At 37.0% G+C, this 21,258-nt stretch overlaps 1 long non-coding RNA gene across 1 annotated transcript; it reads left to right on the plus strand.

The window, feature by feature from the left end:
- Positions 1–5,279: 5,279 nt before the first annotated feature.
- Positions 5,280–20,142, plus strand: LOC117335445. The gene is made up of 3 exons (XR_004534404.1): positions 5,280–5,692; positions 19,339–19,388; positions 19,719–20,142. It is a non-coding gene; the product is annotated as an uncharacterized LOC117335445 (long non-coding RNA).
- The last annotated feature ends 1,116 nt before the right edge of the window (positions 20,143–21,258 follow it).

Raw genomic sequence — 21,258 nt, forward strand, 5'->3', positions numbered from 1 at the left:
CTATGGACAGGTCACTATCAAGGGAGATGATCGCTATGGACGGGTCACTATCAAGGGAGATGATCGCTATGGACGGGTCACTATCAAGGGAGATGATCACTATGGACAGGTTACTATCAAGGGAGATGATCGCTATGGACAGGTAACTATCAAAGGAGATGATTGGTATGGACAGGTTACTATCAAGGGACACAATCGCTATGGACGGGTAACTATCAAGGGAGATGATCGCTATGGACAGGTAGCTATCAAGGGAGATGCTCGTTATGGACAGGTTACTATCAAGGGACACAATCGCTATGGACAGGTAACTATCAAGGGAGATGATCGCTATGGACAGGTAGCTATCAAAGGAGATGATCGCTATGGACAGATAACTATCAAGGGAGATGATCGCTATGGACGGGTAACTATCAAGGGAGATGATCACTATGGACATGTTACTATCAAGGGAGATGATCGCTATGGACGGGTCACTATCAAGGGAGATGATCGCTATGGACGGGTCACTATCAAGGGAGATGATCGCTATGGACGGGTCACTATCAAGGGAGATGATCACTATGGACAGGTTACTATCAAGGGAGATGATCGCTATGGACAGGTAACTATCAAAGGAGATGATTGGTATGGACAGGTTACTATCAAGGGACACAATCGCTATGGACGGGTAACTATCAAGGGAGATGATCGCTATGGACAGGTTACTATCAAGGGACACAATCGCTATGGACAGGTAACTATCAAGGGAGATGATCTCTATGGACAGGTAACTATCAAAGGAGATGATCGCTATGGACAGATAACTATCAAGGGAGATGATCGCTATGGACGGGTAACTATCAAGGGAGATGATCACTATGGACAGGTTACTATCAAGGGAGATGATCGCTATGGACGGGTCACTATCAAGGGAGATGATCGCTATGGACGGGTCACTATCAAGGGAGATGATCGCTATGGACGGGTCACTATCAAGGGAGATGATCACTATGGACAGGTTACTATCAAGGGAGATGATCGCTATGGACAGGTAACTATCAAAGGAGATGATTGGTATGGACAGGTTACTATCAAGGGACACAATCGCTATGGACGGGTAACTATCAAGGGAGATGATCGCTATGGACAGGTAGCTATCAAGGGAGATGCTCGTTATGGACAGGTTACTATCAAGGGACACAATCGCTATGGACAGGTAACTATCAAGGGAGATGATCGCTATGGACAGGTAGCTATCAAAGGAGATGATCGCTATGGACAGATAACTATCAAGGGAGATGATCGCTATGGACGGGTAACTATCAAGGGAGATGATCACTATGGACATGTTACTATCAAGGGAGATGATCGCTATGGACGGGTCACTATCAAGGGAGATGATCGCTATGGACGGGTCACTATCAAGGGAGATGATCGCTATGGACGGGTCACTATCAAGGGAGATGATCACTATGGACAGGTTACTATCAAGGGACACAATCGCTATGGACGGGTAACTATCAAGGGAGATGATCGCTATGGACAGGTAGCTATCAAGGGAGATGCTCGTTATGGACAGGTTACTATCAAGGGACACAATCGCTATGGACGGGTAATTATCAAGGGAGATGATCGCTATGGACAGGTAGCTATCAAGGGAGATGATCGATATGGACAGCAGTGTATGAAATTATATATGAGAATTCCTTAGACAGTATGTCTACAGAAAATTCAAATCCCATAGCCCAAGTCATTTTTCAATAGACCAATTTTTTAAAACATTGTTGAAAGTAGGCTCATAACTGTCACTCAAATGCTTGCATCATCCAGTAATAACACACTGTTATGGGTAAAATAAACTCTATTGTAAGCTCTGATTTCATATGATCATTTGTCAGAAAATAATGGAATGTTGTTTTCATGAATTGTAATGTATGTCGGGGCTCAAACTTTTCATAGCCAATGGGGTCAACACTTTGAAATTTTACATAGACCGACCAAGTTTTCTATAGCCTCGGACCATCGGACCACCTTTACTTTCGAACACTGGGACAGGTAACTATCAAGGGAGATGATCGCTATGGACAGGTTACTATCAAGGGAGATGATCGCTATGGACAGGTAGCTATCAAGGGAGATGATCGCTATGGACGGGTCACTATCAAGGGAGATGATCACTATGGACAGGTTACTATCAAGGGAGATGATTGATATGGACAGGTAACTATCAAGGGAGATGATCGCTATGGACAGGTAACTATCAAGTAAGATGATCGCTATGGACACATCCCTATCAGGGGAGGTGATTGCTTTGGACAGTTACATATCAAGACAGATGGTCTCTATGGCCAGTCACCTATCAAGGGAGATGTTCTCCATGGACGTTACCTTTCAAGACAGATGGTCTCTATGGAAAGCTACCTGTCAAAGGAGATGGATGCTATGGACAGGTAACTTTCAAGGGAGATGGATCCTATGGACAGGCACATTAAGAAGTGGATGCCTATCAAAGGATATGAAAACTATGGACAGGTACCAATCAAGGGAGATTGGACATGATAAACAGGTAATTATTGAGAGACATTTCTAATATAAACAGTTACCTATCAAGGGAGATGGTTTCTATGGGCACATAACTACCAGGGGAGATAGTCTCTGTGGACAGCTACCTATTACGACTGATGGTCTCTATAGACAGTTACCTATCATGGGAGACAAGTACCTATCAAAGGAGGTGATTATTTCTACTGACAGACAGTTATTGGCAAAGAGTCTCAAAGGACACTTTGGCAGAGATCTGTCTTTAATCCCTATAGTTAGACTACCGACCACATCTACCCTGTAATACTAGAATCCAACACACACATTGTGACTCAATTTAGGAGCATTTTTGTTGCAACGCAATATACCTGGATGGGATTATATATACCATGTTGAATAAATTATTTCCAATTTGAAAATAAACTATGGCAAGGCCTTGAACCAACATTGTGTACTGGTTCAAACCTGCCACACCACACCAGGGTGCCTCTAACCAACGCCCAAAATATACACTGACTGTACTTTCTTATACCACTCTATTTTTAAAATGTCTTAGGTAAATGTATTGTATTTAGGAATAGAGCTGGGAAAACAGGATTTTCGGAATTCTATATGTTGTCAAACCTGTTATGCTTCACGGGCTGATGAAAGCCAAGTACCACTGCCCACGGTCTGTTTAATTAGTGGTCAATAATGCCTTGGTTAGGAAAAGGTGGACGTCAAATATTCGCTGACCATGAATACAAGTTGTAACACAACTGTTAAGCCATTTTATATTCAGTGTCAATATTGTCCAGAATGTTAAATGTAGCAAAAGAAGTCTTTTCAGAACTTAGATCTACATCAGTTTAAAACATATATAACGTAACCGTTGCGTATTGGTTTCAACTGAAAAGTTCTGGGCAATCCTTGCACTGAATTTTATTTTATCTAAAGATATGATGTCAAGCACCCATCTATTCCCGGAGCCACACCTCACAACACCATTTACATCAAACAGTAACAAAATCACTGTTTCTAGATTTCTCTTGGCTGTTTACAGTCCTAAGAATCATTACTTTTCCATACATGTCAACTTTTAGAAATTTCCATGGGGGAGGGTGTGTCCATTCAAACATTTAAACCTCAGAAAATTACATACACAGACTTCCATTTGAAGATTCCTTATAACTCGGGGCATCCAGTTGACCCTTATTTTTGAGAAATTTCAGAAGTCAAATCACCATTTCTCAGAAGTATGAAGGGTCAAAACATTATGTCAAATAGACATGCCCCTTCAAAGTCAAGAGTCAAATCTGATTTTGGGGAGTCAAAAACATACTCTCAAGGGTCTGCTTGATGCCCTGATAACTGCATATACTTAAAGCTGCTTTTTCTAATGGATTTACCTACCAGTATCAGGAATAACCAATATACAGGCTACAATATACTTAGCACTTGTCAGAGGCACAGATATGTATCTGACAGGTTTGCAAAACAAAAAGTTAAAGTGAGAAGGAAAATCAAAACTAACAACATCAAATCACATATTTAAAGAAACTTAGAGAAAAGTACTTTCTGAAGAATACTTTCTCAAGAATGTGTTGGAAATCATTGCTAAATAAAACAAGAGTTCAAAAAGCAAATATGCTTGTAAGGAGATCCATGACAGCTATTGATATTACTTATTAGAATTTTGAAAACGCTGGATAAGAAAATTTTCTACTGTGCATTTATGCCAAAACATCAGAGAAATGTTGTCTTGTGTTAAAACAACTCTCACCAAAATAGCGAGGATTGGCAAAAACAGCTGAAACTGATCACAGAATGGCTGGCTTAAATGTCCCTGCTTCCTCCTTAATGATGACCGACTCAAAAAGTGTGTTGTGGACACAACTACAGTAGATCAGTCATCATCATTGTGTAAATTATATAATGACCTAATGTGACCCCCTACAGTGATTTTTATTTTGGTCATTTACACATAAGTTGTTCCCCTTTATTATCTGAATGCTTGTCGGGAATTTGACTGCTACATTTATTTCCATTTATATACAGATTTGTTAGTAATAGCATCTAATCCACAATGTTTGAGTAAAATTGTTCTGAGAAATAGTCAAATACAAAGCTGGACACTGTTGTCAGGAATTTCAACCAAGGGACATAACTTCTGTAAAAAAAAGGTCAAAATCTAGATCCTGCCTAGGAATAACTATTTGCATTCACTGACCTGATAATCTATAAAGTTATCTACTTTGGAACAAATATATTTCAAAATTTGATTATGTGCTTGTACCAAGCTTAAATGTGCTCGAAAGTTATCTCAAGAGCCAGCATCACTGGTCCTTCGGTTCAAACGTACTGGCCCAAAGGTGAAACATATTGATCCAATTAAAATGAATAAGTGGTATCTTAACTTACTGTAACGAAAATGTAGATATTGTGAGAAATTTAACACTTCTTCCCAATCCGATAAGTAGTCAGTAGTCACCAACATTTACTTGCCCTCAGACCAAATCTACTGACCCTGGGTACCTCGGTTTTTCTCGCTCTGCAATGCATCCTGATTGTGATAGTACTCTAACCTTAGTGACATGACGTAAGTAAAATAACGATGCACACATTTCTTTTGAACAGTTTTGTTTTTATTTTCTTTAAAGAATGTCTAAAGGGGGGGGGGGGGGGGGGGGGGGGGGGGGTACACCATCCGAAAACGACTATTTCGCTAAAATCAATGAAAACCAACCAAAAGTTGTTCATGATAAGCAAAAGAGGAAGAGGTGCGGCTAACAATCAAAGTCATCAATTGAGATTGGGCGATGAAAATATTATTTGGAAGAAATCGGAATAACTACCATCTTTGATGGATCGTTTGGAAGGTAAAGACATATATATTTTGTATGGAGTAGAAATGAGGGAATTTGTTTTATATCTTTCGATTACTTGGAAAATTCAATATTAATCAATGATCGAAATTATTCAATAATTAACGTTACTTTGTAGGAATGCATGTGAAATAACAACACCTGAAAGTAAATTGATAAACAACAACATCATATGAACTTACCTGTTTCCCGATGTTACCTGTCCGAGCTACTGACCGACAGACGGAGGTGTAAAACCGGTTACACGGGTATTTACGTGCGCGCAGCATGTGTTGACATTTCACTTCTCTCGTGCCGTTCATATGGTAAATATAGTTCACTATACATATAGACTGAACGTGTTTATTTGAAGCTTTTTTTCGCATTGATACAGGTCAAACATCTGTAACACGAATAATTTTCAATTTTGTGTTCGTATTTTAATTATTCTTTAAATAAATTAAGCGTTTTGGACAGAAATAATCACACAACCACTCGTTCTATAAATGTCTTACGATTGCTAATATTATCTGTGGTATACAAATGTAATAATACGCTGTTATGTTTTTTTAATTACTGATATTTTTATAAGACTGCTCCGTATTATCAGAGACGTCTATATATATCTCAGGTATTATATTACTAACTCTTCTGACAGATCTATTATAATGTTCCTTCATCTTAGCTACGTAACTTTACTCACACTAGACACTTAACTTGTTCTCACACTAGACACTTTACTTCTCACACTAGACATATTACTTGTTCTCACACTAGACACTTAAATTGCTCTCACACTAAACACCTTACTTTTTCTCACACTAGGCACGTTTGTTGTTCTCACACTAGATACTTAACTTGTTCTCACACTAGATACTTAACTTGTTCTCACACTAGACACTTAACTTGTTCTCACACTAAACACTTAACTTGTTCTCACACTAAACACTTAACTTGTTCTCACACTAAACACTTAACTTGTTCTCACACTAAACACTTAACTTGTTCTCACACCAGACACTTTACTTGTTCTTATACAGACACTTAACTTGTTCTCACACTAGACACTTTACTTGTTCTCACACCAGACACTTCACTTGTTCTCACACCAGACACTTAACTTGTTCTCATACAGACACTTAACTTGTTCTCACACTCGACACTTTACTTGTTCTCACACCAGACACTTAACTTGTTCTCACACCAGACACTTTACTTGTTCTCACACCAGACACTTAACTTGTTCTCACACTAAACACTTTACTTGTTCTCACAATAAACACTTAACTGGTTCTCACACCAGACACTTTACTTGTTCTCACACCAGACACTTAACTTGTTCTCACACCAGACACTTTACTTGTTCTCACACCAGACACTTTACTTGTTCTCACACCAGACACTTAACTTGTTCTCACACCAGACACTTTACTTGTTCTCACACCAGAAACTTAACTTGTTCTCACACTAGACACTTAACTTGTTCTCACACTAAACACTTTACTTGTTCTCATACAGACACTTTACTTGTTCTCATACAGACACTTTACTTGTTCTCACACCAGACACTTTACTTGTTCTCACACCAGACACTTAACTTGTTCTCATACAGACACTTAACTTGTTCTCACACTCGACACTTTACTTGTTCTCACACCAGACACTTAACTTGTTCTCACACCAGACACTTTACTTGTTCTCACACCAGACACTTAACTTGTTCTCACACTAAACACTTTACTTGTTCTCACAATAAACACTTAACTGGTTCTCACACCAGACACTTTACTTGTTCTCACACCAGACACTTAACTTGTTCTCACACCAGACACTTTACTTGTTCTCACACCAGACACTTTACTTGTTCTCACACCAGACACTTTACTTGTTCTCATACAGACACTTTACTTGTTCTCACACCAGACACTTTACTTGTTCTCACACTCGACACTTAACTTGTTCTCACACTAGACACTTAACATGTTCTCATACTAGACAATTTACTTGTTCTCACACTTGACAATTTACTAGTTCTTATACAGACACATTACTTGTTCTCACACAAGACACTTGTTCTCACACCAGACACTTTACTTGTTCTCATACTAGACACTTTACTTGTTCTCATACTAGACACTTTACTTGTTCTCATACTAGACACTTTACTTGTTCTCACACCAGACACTTTACTTGTTCTCACACTAGACACTTTGTTCTCATACTAGACACTTAACTTGTTCTCACACTAGACACTTTACTTCTTCTCACACTAGACACATTACTTGTTCTCACACTAGACACTTTACTTGTTCTCACACTCGACACTTTACTTGTTCTCACACTAGACACTTTACTTGTTCTCACACTAGACACTTAACATGTTCTCATACTAGACAATTTACTTGTTCTCACACCAAACACTTTACTTGTTCTCACACCAGACACTTTACTTGTTCTCACACTAGACACTTTACTTGTTCTTATACAGACACTTTACTTGTTCTCATACCAGACACTTTACTTGTTCTCACACTAGACACTTTACTAGTTCTTATACAGACACATTACTTGTTCTCACACAAGACACTTGTTCTCACACTAGACACTTTACTTGTTCTCACACCAGACACTTTACTTGTTCTCACACTAGACACTTTACTTGTTCTCACACTAGACACTTAACATGTTCTCATACTAGACAATTTACTTGTTCTCACACTTGACAATTTACTTGTTCTCACACTAGACACTTTACTTGTTCTCACACTAGACACTTAACATGTTCTCATACTAGACAATTTACTTGTTCTCACACCAAACACTTTACTTGTTCTCACACCAGACACTTTACTTGTTCTCACACTAGACACTTTACTTGTTCTTATACAGACACTTTACTTGTTCTCATACCAGACACTTTACTTGTTCTCACACTAGACACTTTACTAGTTCTTATACAGACACATTACTTGTTCTCACACAAGACACTTGTTCTCACACCAGACACTTTACTTGTTCTCATACTAGACACTTTACTTGTTCTCATACTAGACACTTTACTTGTTCTCATACTAGACACTTTACTTGTTCTCACACCAGACACTTTACTTGTTCTCACACTAGACACTTTGTTCTCATACTAGACACTTAACTTGTTCTCACACTAGACACTTTACTTCTTCTCACACTAGACACATTACTTGTTCTCACACTAGACACTTTACTTGTTCTCACACTCGACACTTTACTTGTTCTCACACTTGACACTTTACTTGTTCTCACACTAGACACATTACTTGTTCTCACACTAGACACATTACTTGTTCTCACACTAGACACTTTACTTGTTCTCACACTTGACACTTTACTTGTTCTCACACCAAACACTTTACTTGTTCTCACACCAAACACTTTACTTGTTCTCACACTAAACACTTTACTTGTTCTCACACTAAACACATTACTTGTTCTCACACTAGACACTTTGTTCTCATACTAGACACTTTACTTGTTCTCACACTAGACACTTTACTTGTTCTCACACCAAACACTTTACTTGTTCTCACACTAAACACTTTACTTGTTCTCACACTAGACACTTAACATGTTCTCATACAAGACACTTTACTTGTTCTCACACCAAACACTTTACTTGTTCTCACACTAGACACTTTACTTTTTCTCACACCAGACACTTTACTTGTTCTCACACTAGACACTTTACTTGTTCTTATACAGACACTTTACTTGTTCTCATACTAGACACTTTACTTGTTCTTATACAGACACTTTACTTGTTCTCATACTAGACACTTTGTTCTCATACTAGACACTTAACTTGTTCTCACACTAGACACTTTACTTGTTCTCACACTAGACACTTTACTTGTTCTTATACAGACACTTTACTTGTTCTCATACTAGACACTTTACTTGTTCTCATACTAGACACTTTACTTGTTCTCACACTAGACACTTAATTTGTTCTCATACTAGACACTTTACTTGTTCTCACACCAGACACATTTCTTGTTCTCACACTAGACATTTTACTTGTTCTCACACTAGACACTTTACTTGTTCTCACACTAGACACTTTACTTGTTCTCACACTAAGCACTTAACTTGTTCTCATACTAGACACTTAACTTGTTCTCATACTAGACACTTAACATATTCTCACACTTTACTTGTTCTCACACTAGACACTTTACCTGTTCTCGCACATAATATTAAATGTTACAAATACCATCGTAGGACAATTTAATGTTTGAGGATAGATCATTAATACAGTATGTGCCAAGTCTTCAGGTAATGATGTCTTCGCTGAATCAGCACTTTCGTTAGCCAGTGAATCATAGCAGCGCAGCAGGAGATACACTGACCAAGGACTTCATTGTCATGGTCAATTCGTTACTGGGTGGGCTAGAAAGCTAGTAGTCATGGCCAGTTTGACCACTGAACGGCCGTGAAATAATGACAAAGACAAACATGTCCGTAAGTAAACAACAGTCGGGTAGGCTGAATAGGGCCTAACTATAATAGATCGATATAGGACTGGATATGACTGGCTTTTCAGTACTGTTCTTTCAGTTTTAAAATCAATTACTGGAGTGGGCTACTTTGAATACTAAGCGAACATGTGTGATCCAATCTGTATAGTACACGGTGTGTATTTCATTATGCATGTTTGTAATATGGGGATTTACTATTTACTGATGACGTCATCTTATGACGTAATCTTGACAGGAATATAGTATTAAACGGTATTCGGTCACGTGACTGCGGATTAACGGACAATGGGTAGTTAGGGCGTTCCAGTAACCAGTAGGTCCTCTGGCGGAGATCTGACCTCTCATCACGAACCAAGTCGTAACAACAACATAAGCTGTGTCACCGCTAGATTTAGTTATATAAGTTGGTAGTATTATTACAGGTTCAAGTTCTGTATTACTTTAAGCCTTTCGGCTCATCCGTAGACATGTGAATATACATAATATAACAAAAACATCGGTCACTTTCGCACCACACCCACACCGACAAATGAACGTGATATATAACGTTTAGTGTAGAGAATGACCATAACATTATTATTATAGTAAATTAAAATACATATATATTAATAATTGCTGGCATATTGTAAAATTCACAGATTGTAAATACCAAGTAGACATCATGTAGGCATATTGATTATATCTTCCTCCAATACACACACATGTATGCCTGTTCACTCATATATACATAAAAATGTACATACATATGTATACAACACTTGTATACATATATACCCTCCCACATATTCATATGTATTATATACATGTATACAACACTTAATTTACTATTGATATCAAAAAGAATATCATATCATAGATTTGTACTGGAATCGCCCATAGAGACAGATCAACTACTAAGAAAGTAATAAAACATATGTGTAAGATATAGACAAAGTAGTTGAATGGTTAGTTATCTGCATTTCAACTGCATTGAATTGCTGGGTGTTGTCCGAAGAGTTCCATTGTAATTTTTCATAGACTTACATATATAAGCAAAGATAAAACAAAAACAAAACAATAACCCCTCCCCAACTCCCACACACCTCATTATTTAACAAATGATAATAACTATATATATCGTTTTTCGCCCCACGAAACGTCGTCACAGCGTCAGAACCAAATAATAAAACATATGTGACGTATACGCGATTAATGAAACATCTAAAGTCACAGTTGTAAAATTTCGCCCGATCGTTAATTGATAATCGTTATGTCACCCCGCCGAGCGAGGTACCGTATAACCGGCAGGATTAAATATTTCGGGTCGCTTAAACAACAACTTCATTGTTTTCAATTTTTCGTCGTCAAATTCATATTGCCACATGACATGCATAATATGTATGTTATACATCGTATCTGCGGCAACAACTTTTGTGAAAGACTTTTTTTTCAAATAACAGATGAATAATTAATAAAAAGATATTTCGCGTTACGCATTTCGTCCCGGCGCTAGGAAAAAAACAAAATAGCAACAAACAAGCAAAAATAAAAAAAATATATATAATAAATAAAAAAAGAAGAACGAGTTTATCAGAGTGAAAAAACCCCGATGTTTTGCGGGGCTAAAAAATATCCTGTTACTGGGGTACAATAGCTCCGTGAAATCTTGATTACCTAACCGCGATTTATCTTTTGGTGCCTGCCACTGTCTGCCCGCCTTGATTATTTTCTGTCATTTAGGCGGACAGAGTCAGAGGAAACTTTATTTGGTTGGGTACAAATTGAAGATAAAAATAATTTTCTCATTTTAAAGACTTCTTTGACTGAAAGACATTCCGTTTTCATAAGACGAGAAAGTGCGCAATTAAAATCTCGGATAGTGTTAGTAAAAACTACAGGACCTAAGAATTTGTTATAGTCTACATGCATTTGGACCTTTCCTAGGTCTAATTAAATGCATACTGTAACATATTCTCAAGTCCCTGTGGTATATAGTAGTTGTGACCGGTATACTGTAATTGTATCCGTCATCATTCTGGAAGGAATGTTAATTTGTTTCATCATAGTATTTCACATAATACTAGATCAGTTTTAACGTGATGTGTTAAATCTACCAATAACACTCAATGTTCCCAACATGGAGTGGGCAACTTAGTTTTAAAGCTCCATACTCCCAAAGAAATATATATATATATTTCTCTCTGTACAACTACGACAGGAAATTCAAATCTATATCTTCGGATCACCAATACAGAGTATATATGATACACTGTGCTAATAACTAGATATATAACTTAGCAACACAAATGACGAAGGAAGACAACTTTTTGACTCGTGCCCTGACCGGGCCTCGAACTCACGATGTACGGCACCCAATCGCCTAGCCAGAAATACCCGCAGCTTATACCGCTGCGCCACATCGGCGTTCTTAAAAATGAACGTTTCAATGGCGCAGTGATGGTCGGCCCGATCATACCCTGACATGATAATTGTGGAAGTCGTCTATAACATGATATGAATACCTGGATCATTTTGACCTCTTCATGGTTTACAGGCTTAATATATGCATTGCATATACCTAACAAATTATCGCAAATCAAAAGCGGGAAGAAAATGTGTATTTATGAAAGTACCGGAAATTCCCAACAATAATAACTGGGTCCGACGGACCAATTTCTATGCGAAATAGTCCCCAATGCAACGGGCGGGTTACCAGTCAGCACAAAATAGCTACGTGACAAATCTCGCGATGAAAATGAATGATTCGAGTTATTTTTCGGCATAGCCGTATAATATTCTTTTGGCCCGGATATGACGCGACAGGTGGCGTTACTGGTCAAGATGAAGTATGTGATTGGTCAATGTAGCGGTCAATGCAAAATGCAGATATGCAGTTAAAAACGAAACAAAGTTAAGATTGAATGCAAGCTGAATAAGTGGATGTATCGTTTCAAATGACACATTAATAAAATCATATTCCTGATTCAAATGCAGTCTTATTATCACCAAAAATGATTCAAACTGATATAATTTTGTTATCTGTGCTGAAACACATTAGTTCGTTCAAAAAATTTCACCAGCATTTTAAAGTATAACTACCAGCATTAAAACTATGCCGTTTATCTTTTTTAAAGATATTTCTTGTTATACACTGATGTCGCAAGGATTCCCCCGGTCAAGCCCCCAGTCCAATGGTCACTTTAATGTTAGGAGAGCGGGAATGTACGTGTGTGCAACTGGAATTTTAGGTTATTTGGGATTAAGCGCCTTTAATAGATACCGTTCGGTAAACCTCGTCTTCGTATGACTAATAACGCTATATAAACGTTATGGTTCATGTTCAAATCGTACTTATAGTAAGATCACAGATTCACGCTCGCAGTAACAGTTGCGGTCATTTAAAGGTGATTTCATTTTTAGTGGCATTTACCTATAATATAACATTAACGGTCATTTTACTACTAAACCCAATGACCTCGGTAGTCGTTAATATACCAGTTCCCTGGCCGTAACAATTGAGTCGCTACCCTAAGTATTAAAAGACTGCGTAAATTAGCCAGGGTTCATTTCATGTGGTATAAAGGTCATAACGGTGACCTTGAAGGTTCCTATTACACAATTAAATCCTTGTTTAGTATATTTTTACACCATCGATATAAACTTCCACAGATTAGACAGACACTACTGTGCTATAATTGGCAGTGTACGCCTACTTTACGTATCTGATCGCAGAGTCCGATTACTATATATAGTGGGCGTGTTCTGTTCCTGTACAGGTGTTCCGTTTTCCTAAGTTTCTTGAAGTTTGTGCTATTCTTAGCTTGTTAGATTTCGTTTTATGCTGTAATTTTCTTTATCCGAAATACTGTTGGGGTTTTTTAGGCATAGCCGTATATTTTTTTGGCCCCGGATATGACGCGACAGGTGGCGTTACTGGTTAAGATGATGTATGTGATTGGTCAATGTAGCGGTAAATGCAAAATGCAGATATGCAGTTAAAAAAAACCCAAAGTTTGAATGCAAGCTGAATAAGTGGATGTATCTTTTCAAATGACACATTAATAAAATTATATTCCTTATTCAAATGCAGTCTTATTTTCACCAAAAATGATTCAAACTGATTGGTCAATGTAGCGGTAAATGCAAAGTGCAGATATGCAATTAAAAACGAAACAAAGTTAAGATTGAATGTAAGCTTTTCAAATGACACATTGATAAAATTATATTCCTGATTCAAATGCAGTCTTATTATCATCAAAAATGATTCAAACATATATAATTTTATTTTCCGTGCTGAAACGCATTAGTTCGTTGATTTATTTCACCAGCAGTTTTACCATAATGCCTATGGTCAAAACAGGCTGAGATATCACCAATTTCGTTTTCAATAAAGTGCGATTTACTGGGCATAGAGTGTCGAACAAAATCATGCTACCTGCATTAAACTACGCGATTGACGATCTAAGCCTCACGTTGAAATTTTGTTTGTCCGAAGATTGTTGAAGAGTTTGAATCACTTTACTATGCTCAAATTTGCTTTGTTCGACTGTTGTTAAAGTATACTCTGTCCGATGTTCGTTTTTAAAGTTTCCATGACTTATATTAACTGATATGTACTTTTAGTTTTGGCACTAAAATCTCGAAAACCAACAAGAAGTTTTAAACTGAATTATATGAAGACCTTATTTACTGTATACTATAGGTATACATTCAATAATTTTGTCTTTTCAAAATCTGATTTGAAGTTAAACGTCTAATCGACGTTGGCCCTCAATGTTGAATCAACGTTTAATAAACGTCATTGTGCCTGCTGTGAAATATCTGTTTTGTAAATTTGAATTGATTGCAGAAACGTTGAAGAGTCACGGGTGTAACACAATACAGTAGGTAGGTATTAAGATGGCAGCGTCGAGAAAAATATTGTCTACCTTTCACAATCTATACATTTGACTTCCCTGAGTCAACTGAGCACAGAAATAACTTTTTCCATGTGGCTGAAAAAATATACTATGGGCTAATAAGTCTACTTATTCAACGTGACTGGTTTAAAATTGAACCCGACACGATAACACTTCACCTTATCCCAAGGCTATCGCCTGCTGTATCGTATATCGTAGACCCATTGCCTTATAATAACAGACGTACGTGTTGTCATTCCACTTCAAATACCCCGCGTTTGTCTTGTGATACATTCTTCCTAAAAGATTATACACCTTTCAAAAAAGTAACAAAGGAGAAATAGACCCACGTTTCGCGTGATATATTCATTTTTGTTCACACTTTTCCCCCCCATAAGTGATTATTTCCCAAACAGGCCGGGTTTGACGTGTCAAACGCTGTTAAATTGTAGCCATGCTATTTTAATGTATTCTAGTTATTTACAGTATAGGTATAATTTGGTATTCTATGTTTCGATATTCCGGTTGTATATTTCCTATCTATATTATATACTTACTGCTCATGTTGTATTTTTTGTTTTATCGATAGTGTACTTTCAATATTCTTCTGGTATAAAAATCCACATTTTCCATTTAAAAAAAAAAATTGAAACTAGATTATAATCAAAGAATATCAAAATAATATAACAATGTGATAAACAAGGATAAACAAGGATAAACACGAATGATGATGATACCACAAACATAAAAAAAAGTACAACTTCTTACTTACGCCCAAGGCGATCCACGTTCTCATTAACTGATGTAACTACGGATAATCCACGTTCTCATTAACTGATGTAACCATGGACAATTCACGTTCTCATTAACTGATGTAACTTAGAATAATCCATGTTCTGGTTAACTGATGTAACTCAGGATAATCCGTGTTCTTGTTAACTGAGGTAACTCAGGATAATCCATGTTCTCATTAACTGATGTAACTAAGGATAATTCGTGTTCTCATTAACTGATGTAACTAAGGATAATTCGTGTTCTCATTAACTGATGTAACTAAGGATAATTCGTGTTCTCATTAACTGATGTAACTAAGGATAATCCATGTTCTCATTAACTGATGTAACTAAGGATAATCCGTGTTCTCATTAACTTATGTAACTAAGGATAATCCGTGTTCTCATTAACTGAGGTAACTAAGGATAATTCGTGTTCTCATTAACTGAGGTAACTAAGGATAATCCACGTTCTCATTAACTGATGTAACTAAGGATAATCCGTGTTCTCATTAACTTATGTAACTAAGGATAATCTGTGTTCTCATTAACTGATGTAACTAAGGATAATCCGTGTTCTCATTAACTGATGTAACTAAGGATAATCCGTGTTCTTGTTAACTGAGGTAACTAAGGATAATCCGTGTTCTTGTTAACTGATGTAACTACGGATAATCCATGTTCTCATTAACTGATGTAACTAAGGATAATCCGTGTTCTTGTTAACTTATGTAACTACGGACAATCCATGTTCTCATTAACTGATGTAACTAAGGATAATCTGTGTTCTTGTTAACTGATGTAACAAAGGATAATTCGTGTTCTTGTTAACTGAGGTAACCAAGCATAATCTGTGTTCTTGTTAATGAGGTAACCAAGGATAATCCGTGTTCTTGTTAACTGAGGTAACTAAGGATAATCCGTGTTCTTGTTAACTGAGGTAACTAAGGATAATCCATGTTCTTGTTAACTGATGTAACTAAGGATAATCCGTGTTCTTGTTAACTGATGTAACTAAGGATAATCCACGTTCTTGTTAACTGATGTAACTAAGGATAATCCGTATTCTTGTTAACTGAGGTAACTAAGGATAATCCGTGTTCTTGTTAACTGATGTAACTAAGGATAATCCGTGTTCTCATTAACTGATGTAACTAAGGATAATCCGTGTTCTTGTTAACTGATGTAACTAAGGATAATCCACGTTCTCATTAACTGATGTAACTAAGGATAATCCGTGTTCTTGTTAACTGAGGTAACTAAGGATAATCCGTGTTTTTGTTAACTGATGTAACTACGGATAATCCATGTTTTTGTTAACTTATGTAACTAAGGATAATCCACGTTCTCATTAACTGATGTAACTCAGGATAATCCGTGTTCTTGTTAACTGATGTAACTAAGGATAATCTGTGTTCTTGTTAACTGAGGTAACTAATGATAATCCGTGTTCTTGTTAACTGAGGTAACTCAGGATAATCCATGTTCTCATTAACCGATGTAACTCAGGATAATCCGTGTTCTTGTTAACTGATGTAACTAAGGATAATCCGTGTTCTTGTTAACTGATGTAACTAATGATAATCCATGTTCTTGTTAACTGAGGTAACTCAGGATAATCCATGTTCTCATTAACTGATGTAACTAAGGATAATCCGTGTTCTTGTTAACTGATGTAACTAAGGATAATCCATGTTCTCATTAACTGATGTAACTAAGGATAATCCGTGTTCTTGTTAACTGAGGTAACCAAGCATAATCTGTGTTCTTGTTAATGAGGTAACCAAGGATAATCCGTGTTCTTGTTAACTGAGGTAACTAAGGATAATCCGTGTTCTTGTTAACTGAGGTAACTAAGGATAATCCATGTTCTTGTTAACTGATGTAACTAAGGATAATCCGTATTCTTGTTAACTGATGTAACTAAGGATAATCCGTGTTCTTGTTAACTGATGTAACTAAGGATAATCCACGTTCTTGTTAACTGATGTAACTAAGGATAATCCGTGTTCTTGTTAACTGATGTAACTAAGGATAATCCGTGTTCTTGTTAACTGATGTAACTAAGGATAATCCATGTTCTCATTAACTGATGTAACTACGGACAATTCATGTTCTCATTAATTGTTGTAACCAAGGACAATTCATGTTGATATTTTCTGAACCAAGTTGTTAATTTACAATCCATTTTATTACATGTAGTTTTTAATTTGACATCTGGCATCAATGGAATCATAAAATTTTGATCTTTCCAAATTCATCTGTTACATCCTTCCTTTTGGGTGTCTCCCTATGGTTTTCATATTTATGACCTAAACACAAGCATACCTTTCCATGCACTCCTCCATGGATTACTTGAGAAATGTGCTATAACTGGAGTCTGAATTTATGCCCCTTCTAGATTTGGGTTTCAGAAGACATCTATTTTTCTCTCTTCGTTTTCCCCCACCTAAAACTCTTTCTATCATCATCTCCTCTTAAGCATACTCGTGTGTCATCAGTCCTCATGTTTTGTCACTATATTTCCTTGATTTTGAGAACCAGCAAACTTATTTTTCCTGGTTGAACATTTAGATGATGGAATGCCTAGAAATATATTTAAACTCGTATTCACTTTGGCTGTGAACTTTTGGTAGAGTTTGCTTAGTAATGTTACATGCATAGCTGGTCAATAAACCCACAGTAAGCACAATGGACAAGAGTCGTCAAAAATACAGACATCTCCACAAGTATTTAATATCAAATCCTGCCATAACATGAATCAATATAAAGCAGCATCTCAAGTTATAACCCAACGACCATGGTAACCTCGAAAGTAGGTCAAGGTCAAATATCCTAACAAAACTCTAACTACGATACCTACTTGCTACATACCATTCCCTAAATCTCACTTAATGTTTACTTTCAGCTACAGGTATTTGTATTATGTCGAATGTTGTAATTTGACCCCTGAACTTTCAATTAAACCTATTTTATTAGTAACATGGTTCTGTATTTTTTTTTACATGTTGTTTGAAGTTTTTGAAGTTTTACTAGTTGGTGTTATTAAATAACCACTCACTAGGGTATGTTGCGACTTTATATACTTTCTATTTTTTAATTTTGAAATTTTTAACATACCACATCTGTGTCATCAAAAGTGGGTCAAGGTCATTTGACATAACTGCACTTTACTTCAGGTGGATAATAGATACTAAAGAAATATCAGCACCCTTAGCTAGGCATTATGGGACTTGATAGGAATACATAGTCATCTGTTGACCTTTAATCTCTGTAACTCTGAAATTTGACTTATGACCTTACCAAAAATACTGGAAAAAATATGAGTTACAGATATTGGTAACTGAAGTATGTGGCTCTACACATCTTGACTAATCAACATTTAATCCAAAGTAGCGACTTACAAAACAGCATAACACTAGATTTTGAAATGAGTTTGAAAGCATCTTACCCGATTACCCAAAACAGTCATAATGTTACCCCACCTGTGATAGGTCAGTTGGTCAGTGCCGCCTACGTCAAAATCACAGGTGTGTGGTTTGATGCCCTGACCTCGGTGGTTTGTGTTTCTTGAGAAGCTGAGAAACAGTCCAGTCTGTGTTGTCGTGGTTGTCCTAGGGCAAGACACTTTATCCTAATTGCTCTGGATGGTGACAGGCCTGCAGTATGTTGTTCAGTGAGGTAGCCATCAGCTGCTACAAGGAGATCCCCTCTCAAAATGACCCAACAAACAGCTCGCAAATATAAATTAAAAGCCTTATGTTCCACGACCTATTGAGTAACCCTAACTGTGGTTCTTTTCTTTAAGCTGCAGCTGCTGAAGGATTACAGTAGACTGACAAATGGACAACAAAATAGGTAAGCTGAAATGAAGTTAACAGAACAATGACAATAGATTGGTAATTTTCAATATCAATAGTGATTATGAAATAACTGGTTAAGTACAACTCAGATATTCTCATCATTGGCCTTGTGTATAGTCTAAAACCATCAAGTGTCACTTAGTCCGGAGTGACACTGCAGTGGTACAGGACACAGAGGATGCTTAAGTTATGGAGATGTGTAATCGAGATTTAAAATACCGGTAAATGTACTGGGGTGGTAATGTGTACAAAGTACAAATTAAAATTAGTTATGGACACTAATTCACACAAAATTGGCACACTTTCACTTTCTGTGATTTTTCAGAAACAAACAGGCGCATGGGCCATACATAACAGTGATTTGACTCTTAAGACCCTTGTACTATGGTTACAAGTAGTGCTGGCCGTGGCAGCCATAGATTTCTGACCAACTCAGAAAATAATACTCGGTCAGTACCATCTCAGGACCATATCAGCATGGTGGAGATACACATGGTTGAAGTTGGTGATAATCACAAACTGAAAATGGTGGCCACCAGTACAGAAAGCATCAAAGGCGATAAGACAATAAAAATACTCATTATATACACTTTTTATAATAATAAGCATATGCTGTACTGAAATCTGAACTTGTTCTGGAACAATCCTCAGTTTTCTTCAACACTCTGACAAAAGTTTTGAATTGGAGTAATTCTCTACAAACAGAAGGTGGTGTATTTCATGCATAATTGCTATTTCATCGTTTTCTATGCCAAAAAAACATTTTCACTATAAAACCTATATTTACAGAAAGCAACTGTTTGGAGTCGATTATACATTGAATATTTCCCATGCAAAACATTGTTCTCATTGTAAGTTTGACAGTTTTTGTAATTGACAGTAAAAACAAATTATGATTGTTTCACCGTAAATTTCCCAGTTTTTGTAATTGACAGTAAACACAAATTATGATTGTTTCACCGTAAATTTCCCAGTTTTTGTAATTGACAGTAAACACAAATTATGATTGTTTCACCGTAAATTTCCCAGTTTTTGTAATTGATCAGTCACCACAAATTATGTTTAAGTGATAAGTAGACAAGACAAAAGAAGTAGTATTAAGAAACAAGAGGCCCATGGGCCTTAATAGTCATCTAACAAAGACTAACAGCAGGGACACACCCCTCTATCCCAAGTGGTCAAACTGGCCTCATTTATATAAATTATGACTGCTCTCCCCATTTGATGATTCACACCAAAATTGGTTGTAGTCTGTAAAGACATTAAGAAGGAGGAGCATTCTAAAGCAAAATTTCAGCCAAACTCCCCCCTTAAGTGGCCCTGCCTTTCTGTCCCCGGGGTATGGACCAGACTCATTTATATCAATTATGACTGTGCTGCCCCCCTCCCCCCAATGATGTTTCAGACCAAATATGGTTGTAATCCATTCAGGCATTAAGGTGAGGTACCTTTTAAAGCAAAATTTCAGCTAAGTTCCAGTTTTGGGGCCATGCCCCTCTTTCCCCAGGTGTCAGTCTAGTCTCATTTATATAAATTATGATTGCCCTTCCCCAATGATATTTCAGACTAAATATGGTTGTAAGCCATTAAGGAGGAGTAGCATTTTAAAGCAATATTTCACCTAACTTCTCCTTTTGGGGGCCCTGCCCATCTTTCCCCAGGGGTCATACCTGACTCATTTATGTTAATTGTGATTGTCCTCCCCTAATGATGTTTCAAACCAAATTAGGTTGTTATCCATTAAGGCAGTAAGGAGGAGTAGTGTTTTAAAGCAAAAGTATGGTTCCCCTTTAGGGGACTCGCCCCTCTGACCCTAGGGGTCACACCAGCCTCATTTATTTAAAATATGATCGCCCTCCCTAATG

Source organism: Pecten maximus, chromosome 10 (assembly GCF_902652985.1).
Source record: "Pecten maximus chromosome 10, xPecMax1.1, whole genome shotgun sequence".
Classification (NCBI taxonomy): Eukaryota; Metazoa; Mollusca; class Bivalvia; order Pectinida; family Pectinidae; genus Pecten; species Pecten maximus.